The sequence below is a fragment of the Cornus florida genome, unplaced genomic scaffold, assembly GCF_030987335.1.
Source record: "Cornus florida cultivar Cherokee Brave unplaced genomic scaffold, ASM3098733v1 CherokeeBrave_3.0.0_Hap2_Chr10, whole genome shotgun sequence".
NCBI lineage: Eukaryota > Viridiplantae > Streptophyta > Magnoliopsida > Cornales > Cornaceae > Cornus > Cornus florida.
The window spans coordinates 75701086-75713181 of record NW_026775580.1 but is presented as its reverse complement, the minus strand read 5'-3'; the positions used below and the strand labels follow the sequence as shown (position 1 = coordinate 75713181).

At 33.9% G+C, this 12096-nt stretch overlaps 1 pseudogene; it reads right to left on the bottom strand.

The window, feature by feature from the left end:
* LOC132279142 (uncharacterized) overlaps positions 1-12096 on the bottom strand; it is a 42446-nt pseudogene that overhangs the window by 5512 nt on the left and 24838 nt on the right.

The window sequence follows — 12096 nt, the reverse complement described above, 5'->3', positions numbered from 1 at the left end:
TGATATCCAAAGGTAACTTATCTGTTTAATTAAATAATGTATCACCAATGAAGGTATACATATAAATACAAATTAGCATCATTATTAGTATTTTATAATTGCCACCCAAAGGGGTACTATTGTTATACATTATATTTATATTTTTAAGTTATATAAACGTGTTGTTAACTCAAAATATTATTATTGTAAGTATTTTATCTTATTATATTTGTTTTATTATATCTCTTAATGCGCATGCTACATCTGTTCTGATTCTCAATAGGACTAACTTCTCATAATGGAAAGAGTAAGTTGAGTTCAAAATTTAGATGTGTTAAATCTTGATTTAGCATTTTAAATTGAGACACATACTGTTATTACTGATAAAGACATTGAGGGAGAAAAGATTCTCCATAAAGTTTGGGAGAGATCGAACAGATTAAGCATTATAGTTATGTGAATAATTGTTTCCCATAGTGATAGTGCTAAGGAATATTTTGATTGGAAGAATGTTTTCGTATTGTAGATAAATATCTAAAACGAAAATTATTAATTTATATCACTACTATGCAATTTTGTTGGTACTCTTACCATGTATGGGTATGTTCTTAAGATGACTAATGTTGTTGTAAAATTGAGAACCTTATGGATGATTATGGATGAGAAATTTCTCATTAAATTTATTCTCAATTTCTTGCCCACTCAGTATAGGTCATTTCGAATTAAGACAAGTATAAGTGAATGAATTAACCATATGTTAATTTAGGAAGAGAGGAGGCTTAAGCAACTGGTAATCATTATGGTCATCTAATTACTCAAGAAGTTATAAATAAATTTTGGGAATAAGCTTGAAAAGGCATTAAGTAAGCAATACCCAAAATTAAAAAAATTAGGTCAATCTATTAAAAGAAAGGAACGTAATAATAAAAAAATGTTATTAATGTATTGAACACTTTTAGAAAGAGTACATGAAATATAAAGAATGATTCGAAAAAGAATGGTAAGCTTTTGGCTTTTATATATTTCGAATTACTTATTGAAATTCTTTCTAATACATTATAGGTTGACTTAAGAACTAATGTTTATGTTTCTAATAGACGCAAGAATTTCTTATTACCTAAATCACAAATTCAAATAAGAATTTCTTATTTATGATAATTGGGAATTTTTTTTTGTTGAAACCATTGTGACATTATGTTTAATGTTTGACAATGGATTTTATTTAAATTATTTTAAACTTTTTATGTTAATTCAATTTCTCATAATTTGATTTTATTTCAAAACTTTATGTTAATGGTTTTTCATTTAAATTGATAATGATGTTTATTCAAGAAATTCTAATTTGTAAGTTATGGTATTATTGTTGATGATTTCTGTAAATTCAAACTTGATAGTTTATTTATTAAAAACCTTTTAATCTTGCATCATAATATTAGAATTAAACGTAACTCAATTAATAAAAAAAATTATCTTTCTTATGGCATAAAAGATTAGGTCAATATCTAGTGAAATGTTAGGAAATTAGTAAAGGATGTGATTCTTCTGAATCTAAACTTTACTGATTTTGGTATGTGTAGATTGTATTAAGGGTAAACAAACCAAACACACAAAGAAATGAGTTACAATAAGTATAGGGCTTCTTGAAATTATTCATACAGACATTTGTAGACCTTATAATGTTCTATCTTTTGGTAGAGAAAAGTATTTTATTGCATTTATAGTTAATTTTTCATGTTATGAATATATCTATTTGTTGCATGAAAAATCTTAAGCAGTAGGTACTCTTAAAGTATACATAAATGAGGTTGAAAAACAATTAGATAGAAAAGTGAAAATCATAAGGTCATATAGAGGTGATGAATATTATGGAATATATGATAAAACGGGTTAATACTCTAACCGTTTGCTAAACTCCTTAAAATGTATGGCATTTGTGTTCAATACACTTTGTTATACATATCACAGCAGAAGCGTGTAGCTGAAAGGCGTAATCGGATATGGTTAGGAGTATGTTAAGTAATTCTTCGTTACCCATAATGTTGTGGATGTTAAGTAATCTAAAGGGTACAAGTTTTACTATCCTAAACATAGTACGATAATTATTGAAACCGGTAATGTCAGATTCATTGAGAATGGTAAAGTCAGTGGCAGTGATAAAAATAAGAATGTGATCATTCAAGAAGTTATGTTATAAATTTATTTATCCATAATTTCTAAGGAAATAATTGTTCCTTCAGTTATTGAACCGTATAATAACAAAAAATAATTGAATGATCAACAACTCTATACTGGGATTGTTACCAATGAATAGATTGTAAATAAATCATAAGGAATAATATTAAGACGATCTCAATGAGAAATGAGATCTGCTATTCCGGATGACTATGTGATATATCTGCAAGAATCTGATTTTGATATATAGTGAGATATATACAGATTCGGTTATATATTCACAAGCCATTAACAGTAATGATTTTGCTAAATAGATTAGTGCCATGAATGAAGAGATTATAAAGAAACCTTCTCTCCAGTATCTAAGAAGAAATCTTTTAAAATATCATGGCATTAGTAGCTTATTATGATTTAGAGTTACATTAAATAGATGTGAATACAACTTTTATGAATGGGAGTTTATAAAAAGAAGTCCATATTAAACAACCTGAAGGCTTCACATTAGAGAGTAAAAAATATATGGTCTGTAAACTTAAGATGTCAATATATGAATTTAAACAAACTTCCTGACAATGGTATATTAAGTTCAATGATACCATTATTTATTTTGGTTTTAAGAAAAATATTGTTAATCAATGTATATACTAGAAGGTTAGTGGGAGTAAGTTTATATTTCTGATTCTATATATTGATGATACTTTGTTTGCTAGTAGTGATCTTAGTTTATTATATGAAACTAAAAGTATTCTCTAAGAACTTTGAAATGAAAGATATGGATGAGGCATCCTGCGTGATAGGAATAGAATTATTTCATGATAAATCACGTGGATTTTTAGGATTGTCTCAGAAAGCATATATTGAAAAAATTCTATAAAGATTTGGTATAGAACATTATTCAACCAGTATTGTTCCATACATAGGGGATAAATTCAGTCTAATGCAATCCCAAAGAATGAGTCAGCTAGAAGGTAAAGAAACGAAAATTATTCCTTATGCATATATTGTGGAGTTTGATGTATATACAAGTTGGTATGGGATAAAAGATTATATGCTCACACTTAGGAAGACATTTTTTAATTGGTTATTTGTTTCTTTTGGCTGGAGGAACAATATTATGAAAAAAAAAATGAAAAGTAATTTTTTTATTACTTTGTCTATTATGAATTTTTAATTTGTAGCATGCTTTGAGGATACAATTTATTATTGCAGAATTTATTTCAGGATTTGGAGTTATGGTTACTATTTTCAGATTGCTGAAAATTTATGCTGCAATTGTTGATTTTCTTGTATGAAAAATGATAGGTATTCTAAAGTTGAAATACTTTATCATTGAAGAAGATGTTTAGAAACAACGAATGTCTATTGAATATATAAGTGCACAACTTACGGTTGCAATCCATTAACGAATGGACTATCACCCAAGACATTTATGGAACATGTTAAAAGAATGGGTCTTGAATGTAGTCAATGATGATTATTTTTTAATTGTGGATTGCTTAACAGTGCTTATATATATTTGACATTTTGCGCTAATTATATGTGTTTATGATATTTCCTATTAATTAATGTACATGTACGTATTGCTTTAATAAATGGTAATAGGAATAGTCTTAGAAAAGACATTTTTGATATTTCTCATTTGTAGATTATGTTAAATATGTTACTAGTGTTGTGGTACATGGAAGGGACTGTGACATTTAGGGACATATAACCGCCATGACTCGCATGGTAGTTTATTTACCATGGTATTTATGATGACCAACTTAAAAAGTCAATCTGATTTATGGTGCACACTAATGACTATTTTACTAAATCATTACAGAAGTTATCATATATGCCAAGTGGGAGAATGTAAGATTATTTATTTAATTGTGGCTCATATGATTTGCATATGTGACATATTATTTGGTAGTTAAATAAAATAGATATTAGATTAATATTATATTATTTGGCCAATTTATAAATTACATTTTTGGTAATTACTTATTAAAGAAGTGTTTTCTTTTCTTATTCCTTACTTTGATGGAAAGTAAAATTAGGTTATCAAAAGGAAAACTGGTCCTCTTTCTGCCTTTATAAAAGTGCATATACTCCATCAATTATGTATAATTAATGATACAACACGTAAAAGTTTTATTTGTACAAAAGGCCAAGAGAGAGAAATCGGTTTCCACGTTTTGACTATTGCAGTTTAGCACGTTATTCATTTCGCAAAAAAGATCTCGACTTGGACTTGATCTCTACGATATTTGTAATCACAGATTGAGGTATTTATATCTAATTATATTTATTTATGCATTATAAATATGTGAGAATAATGAAGTTCTAAGATTATGGTATTCATGTTTATTTGTGATGAATGGCTTAACACGAATTAATCATAGTTTACAAGTAATGGGTGATTGTTTCTACTTGTGGAAAGAGAAAACAAAGAGAGAGAGATAGAGACAAAGAGAGTGTTTGGTTGTTACTTATCAAGTCTGCAGGGGTTTTCCCATTGCAAAACCTTCCTGTTGGTATTCCACCCTCAAAGTCCTTCCCATATGGGAGGGAAATCGGCCTTAATTACCGTCTGGATATTATTGTTGTTCCCTTGGTCCACGATTGAATCTCCAAACGCTATCATTGTTGGAAAAGTTAAATTTTTCGGCAACTTTATGATTGCGTTGACGCTAGTGCACAAAAGAAGAAAAGTAAACAGTAGGTGGACCAAAATAGTAATTATAATGTATAATCCCATGCTAAGAATTTAAAATGCTTTGGATACCAAATTTGGACACCCCCCCCCCCCTTTTTTTTTAGTTGATACTAGCATCCGTTCATTTAAGTCAATTTACATTATTACCTATAGTTTTTTTTTTTTTTTTTTTTCTTAGTTTACATTATCACCTATAATTTTAATTAAAATTTAAAAAATGCCCCACTTGATTTTTCACAATTTACATTTTTACCTATAATTTCAACTAAAATTTCAAAAATGCCCCAACGTAATTTTTCCCAATTTACATTATTACCTAAATCTTAATTAAAATTTCAAAAATGCCCCCACTCAATTTTTTACAATTTACATTATTACATGTAGTTTCAAATAAAATTTTAAAAATAGCCCGACTCAATTTTTTAAAATACTCCATTTCACATTTTACCCCCACTAACTTTTAAAAATTCTTATATTTATTATTTTATTTTAAAAAATTTTTCTTCAATTTTATTTATTCTTCAATGACGCCCCCTCCCCCCCAAAAAAATTCCTATTTCTGGACTAATCTTCTTTATTTTTTAAAACTGGTAAGAACTGAATATTATTCTAAGAACTAAAATGAGAGTGGGTTTTAGAACGTTATATTGTGAAAATTTGTTAATAGTTATTGATATAAATTCACATTGATGATTGAGGGTTTGATATGCAAACCATAGGAAGAAATAGGAAATAGAAAAATTTAAGTAGAGTAGGTGATCTACCATAGTTATGAGGGTTTTGGATGATACTACATGTATGCCGTTGGCTATAATGTAGTTGCTTTTTGCTTCCCTATTTATTTTTTGAACATGTTTAGTTGATCCGATAATGATATAACTGACTGATATATTTATAAAAAAATAAAAATAAAATTAGTGAAAAATAAAACTTACTAAAAAAGATGTATGTTGTACCTATAATATTTATTGCAAAAATTGTTCATACCACTAACTTAGGTGTTTGAGGATCGTATCCTGAGCCTCTGAAGCGAAGTGTACATCGGTGGCTAGAGTTTCAGTCTTCAGATTCGGGTTGATATGCTGGAAAAATGCTGCGAATTCCTAATTCTTCAGTTGAAAAATAAAATTGGACCATTTGCTCCGTGGAGCAGAGAATTTACTTTGTGAAATAAAAATGATCTTCAATAAAGTAATGCTATAAAATTTTTAGTTCAAAGTATTCTAGTTTTCAGTCTGAATTGTGTTATTGTCATGTAAATTGATTCTAAAATTTCATCCATCTAGAATTTTCTGTTTGATCATTTAAAATATTTTCTTAACAACTCGTTTATTTTCTTCAAAATGTAATTTGTAAAGGGTGGAAAGCAACTTCCCCTTCAAGAATGGTTTGTAAACTTGGTACGTACAATTACTTCTAAATCACATATATCATTTTAGCACGACTATTTTTGTATCCTATGAGAATCGAATAAATTTTTTTAGAATTTACAGTTCATCCTAAGAGACTCTTTATCCACTAAACCACTATTCAAACTTTGATACTGTCACGTTTTTTATCATGCTTAAAGTATATATCATGTATACTTTTCTCCGATTATATACACCCATTCTTTTTTAATACTGTCACTTCTTTAATTATGGCCTAAAAAGTTGTCAATTTTGTAAAACTTTCGTTCAATTACAATTTGAAAAATTTGACATACAAATAAATGTGTAGTCTTTTATCAAAATTTTGCTCATATGTCGAGTTATAATTGACCGGGATCATATAATTTCAGATCATATAATAATCTCAAAATATATTAAATTTGGTTTAGTCTCCCAACAACATGAAGCTTAAATCTTGTACAATGATAAATGGTTAACAATAAAACGTGATATATGGTTACATTTTGTAAATTTGATAGGGTAAAAGGACCACTTTGGACCGTCCGATGGAGTTGATCGAACGGAAGAGATTGGATGAGAAAGATAAATGGTAGAGGTGAACCTAGACCACAGGAAGTTGTTAATGTAATTCTGGAGGATTTGATCGACGAGGACCCTGTTACCTTTCTCAGTGGGATGGTAATTGTCCACTAATAGATAAACAGAGTCATCTGGACATGTGTTGCTCATTTTGTTACATAAAATTGTTACTTCTACATTCCCCGTACCATAACAACCTTTCCCACAACATCAAACCCTGAAATTATAATTTATATCACCCATATGTACATAAAACATCAGTGTCACTGTGCATCATTAGGTATTTGTAGGTGCAAAATTTCTCTCTATTGAGATAAATAAAAAGAAATATACAACTCACTCAGAACAAGCAATAATAAAACTCAGAATAAGTATATAATGCTCGATGATTTTATTGGAGGTCTAAGCCTCTATTTATAAGAAATACAGTGGTGGAATTTTGGTAAGATTCGCATGGCTTGTCCTCCAGTTCATTCCATATATGATTTTCTTTACAATTATAATCCTTTCCTTTTTGCAATTCTTTCTATGCAGAGTTTTCCTTGTACATAACTTGCTCTTTCTTATGATTCCTTGGCCTAGTAGGACTGGACTTCCCTTAACTAAGATTAGGCAGAATGTGGGTTGACCTAGACGATTCAGCTAATGGGCTTGGAGTTCACCCTCAGTATTACGGGCTGTCGACGTCTGGGCTTAGAAGTTGGGCCGAGTGGCCTGGGTCTGCGATCCATACGGGAGCTAAGGCCTTGTCTGGGCTTGTTCTGGACTGAGCTGATCCAATCTGGGTTTGGCACCGATTAGGCCCTTGTAGTATCTAGAATAATTTTGTAGTGTGATGACGTGGACGATTCTTACTGGAAGGGGGATCTTTTCCCTCCACACTTTGCCCTCAATTCTCTTTTTAATTGGACCACGACTCCTAATTAAATGGGAATTGAAGTTACACGATTGTCAACTTTTCAAAAAATGGTTCGAGTTGTGCCTGTTGCCATTCTGACAAAAAGGTCTCTTCATAGTTCTTTTCTGACCCTGCGACGTTCACTCTGCTCTTTACTTCAGCGTGATCTCAGGTTAGTTCCTCACTCATTTGTCTAATTTCTTTCGCATCACGAGCTCCTCATCCACTCACGATCGTATAGACTTGGTAAACTCGTATTCCACCTCTTCTTCTTCTCCCAATCTCATTAGGACTCCTCCCCCTAGGGTTTCTGACCTCGTTGAAACCACGAACAATTCAGTTGTTCAGATGGATGTCTCCCCTTCACAAGCTGAAACATCCACTTTGGGGTCCGATTGTGTGTTTAGTGAGGGAGAGAGAGAGTTAATTTTGTCTGTTCAACGCATCAAGTTCTCTATCAAGTCTGTAATGAAGGATTATGAAATTCCTGACGGAGTCGACTTTGTTGTATACCCAGAAGGGACCGATTTTAGTTCTGGTGAAGGCGTAGGAAACAATGAATTACTTCTATCAGTTGGGCATCTCAATGTTCTTCGTTTCCCTCTTTATCCCTTCTATCATCTAGCTTTTAATAAGTTAGGGATTGCATGTGATACCCCTTGGATCCGAGACGCGGGTTGATCAGGCCCGAGCCCAAACCCGAGGGATATCAAACAATTAATATGTAACCGAACACAGAATACAAGATAAAATAAGAAATAAAAATAATAAGCTGGAAGAGTGCTAACTGAAAATCCTTAAGATATAAATATTGAAATCCAAAGATCCAAAACTCTATAAGTTTACAACTCGGAAATCCATCCATTGGACCCCTTATTAAAATTCTCTAAAAGATACTGAAATAATAAAAATAAAATCCAAAGCTAACATAACACAGATTAAAGGAATAGAGTGGAACAGAGACTTGCCTTGAGTTTCAGACTTTGAAACTCTAAACCTCCGTCTTTGAATTGTCCGTCAACGTCGTCGACTACCGTCCTACTCCTCCGACGCTCTTGGTTCAACCCAGAAAACACCCCGTCCAACCTTCCTTGAACCTCTCTGTATAATACTCAAGTTCCCTCTCTGTTTCTCTGCTCTCACAACTCTCTGTATCACTGTATACGGGAATAGAGTTCTATGTATTTTTCCTCCAACTCTAAACCCACATAAGGTCATATATATAGGCGTAGTAGTCTAACCCTAATCCTTGTATAATTTGAGCCCTAATGCAACACTTAGTCGGCCCAAGAAAAACCTAAGTTATAACCTATGTCGGCTTTAAACCAATTTAATTAAATAAACCCAATTATCAATTAAGTCAAATAAAACATCATAAAACAATTTAATTTAAAACAATTTAATAAAAGAAAACAAAATAATTCACAATCCTAATTTAATAAAAGAAAACAAAATAATTTAATCAATTAATTCAACTAATTACACTTAAACCAATTAAAACATTAAATAAAACAATTAATGAAAAGAAAACAATTAAACAAAATACCGAGACTATCCTTTTGAAAATTAGGGGTATTACATTCTTCCCCCCTAACAAAAGGAATTCCGTCCTCGAAATTCGCTCTTACCTTCTTCCAAAATTTCAGGAAACTGTGAGCGAATGACATCTTCCCGTTCCCAAGTAGACTCAGCCTCATTGTGATGAGTCCACTGAACACGAACCAAAGGAATAACCTTATTACGAAGAATCTGATCTCGTTGGTCGACAATACGACACGGTGGCTCCAAATAAGTTGCATCCGGCTGCAACTCAATCTCCCCAACATCGATATGCTGATACCGATCCTCATCTCGCAGAAATTTTCGTAACATGGAAACATGAAACACGTTGTGGACGCGATCCAAAGTATCCGGAAGTGCCAACCGATAAGCAACAGCTCCAATGCGATCTGTAATCATGAATGGACCGACAAATCGCGGTGACAATTTCCCTTTCTTCCCAAAGCGCATAACACCCTTCATAGGAAACACTTTGAGAAGAACCTGATCCCCAACCTGAAACTCCAATGTCCGAGTACGACGATCAGCATAGCTCTTCTGCCTACTTTGGGCAGTACGCATGCGATCTCGAATAAGAGCTATTTTTTCAGAAGTATCCGTGATAAACTCAGGACCTAAGAATCGATTTTCTCCAACCTCCATCCAACAAACAGGTGATCGACACGGTCGACCGTATAATACCTTAAATGGTGCCATACCAATAGTCTTCTGAAAACTATTGTTATAAGCAAACTCCACAAGTGGCAAATATTCCTCCCAGTGGCCCTTGAAATCCAGAACACACGACCGAAGCATATCTTCCATAATTTGATTCACCCTCTTAGTCTGTCCGTCAGTCTGAGGATGATAAGCAGTACTAAGGTGTAACTCCGTACCTAAAGCCTGCTGAAAACTCTTCCAAAATCCAGACACAAAGCTCGAATCCCTGTCCGATATAATAGACAATGGAATGCCATGTAGCTTCACAATCTCTTAAATGTAAAGCCTCGCCAACTGCTCTGAAGTGTAGTCAGTGCAAATAGGCAAGAAATGAGCTGACTTGGTCAACCTATCCACAATGACCCATATGGAATTATGCCCCTTGAAAGAATTTGGCAACCCTTCCACAAAATCCATAGATAAGCTCTCCCATTTCCACTCCGGAATTGGTAGTGGCTGTAGAGTTCCCGGCGGCCGCTGATGATCAATCTTAACCATCTGACAAGTACTACACTGAGAAATAAAAAGAGCAATGTCCCTCTTCATACCTGCCCACCAAAACTGCCGCTTCATATCTTGATACATCTTATCCTCTCCTGGATGAACAGAGAACTCAGAGTGGTGAGTCTCAGTCATCACATCCTTCCTCAAACCATCAGCAGAAGGTATTACTAACCGTCCCTTGTACCTTAAACCTCCATCAGCCCCAACATAGTAGAACGGAACCTCTCCGGAAGCTATCTCTGTGACCTTGTTGACACACTGCTGATCGGTGAGTTGTGCTTGTAAAACCTTGCGAATGATGGAAGGTGTAACCACCATGCAAGCCATAAAAGCGTCTGATAACTCATCTACACTCCTCAAAGCATTCCACTCAGTAGTGAATAGAGCAGAAAGACTACCAACAGGTCGGCGACTGAGTGCATCCGCCACTACATTCGCTTTCCCTGGATGGTACTGTATAGAAAAATGATAGTCTTTTACAAACTCCAACCATCTGCGCTATCTCATATTCAGCTCCCACTGAGTGAACAAGTACTGCAGACTCTTATGATCACTGAATAATCTGAAGGACTCACCCAACAGATAATGCCTCCAAATACGCAAGGCAAAGACCACTGCTGCCAACTCCAAATCATGTGTTGGATAATTAAGCTCATGAGGCTTAAGTTTCCGAGATCCATAAGAAATCGATTGCTCCTCCTGCATCAATACACATCCAAGACCCTGCAACGAAGCATCCGTGTAAACAAGATACTCTATCCCGCTCTGCGGAGTAGCCAGAACCGGTGCAGAAGTCAGCTTCCTTTTCAGCTCATCAAAAGTTCGCTGACAGTGTTCATCCCACAAGAACTGTACACCCTTCTTGGTCAGATGAGTGAGTGGTCCTGCTATCTTGGAGAACCCCTGGATGAATCTCTTGTAATATCCTGCCAAACCGAGAAAACTCCGAATCTCAGTAGGTGATGTAGGCTGTCCCCACTCAACCACCCCTGAAACCTTGGCCGGATCCACTGCTATCCCCTTTTCTGACACCACGTGACCCAGAAATTTCTCCTCCCGCTGCCAAAATTCACACTTCTCGAACTTTGCATATAACTGGTGCTCACGAAGCGTCTGCAAGACTATGCGAAGATGTCTAGCATGATCGTCCTCCGACCAAGAATAGATCAAGATGTCATCAATAAAGATAATAACAAACTGATCCAAATAAGCCAGGAAGACTCTATTCATTAAGTCCATGAATACTGCAGGTGCATTAGTCGTCTTAAACGGCATAACACGAAACTCATAAGAACCATATCTCGTGAGAAATGCTGTCTTAGGAACATCCTGCTCCCTAACCCTCAGCTGATGATACCCAGAACGCAGATTAATCTTGGAGAAGTATGTGGTTCCCCTTAACTGATCAAACAAGTCATCAATCCTGGGTAAAGGATACTTGTTACGAATCGTAACCTTGTTCAATTCCCTGTAATCTATACACAGACGAAATGAACCATCATTCTTCTTCACAAATAGAACTGGTGCTCCCCAAGGTGATGTACTCCTTCGAATAAAACCCTGACTGAGTAACTGCTGAATCTGATCCCTCAGCTCTCTCATCTCTACCAGTGCCA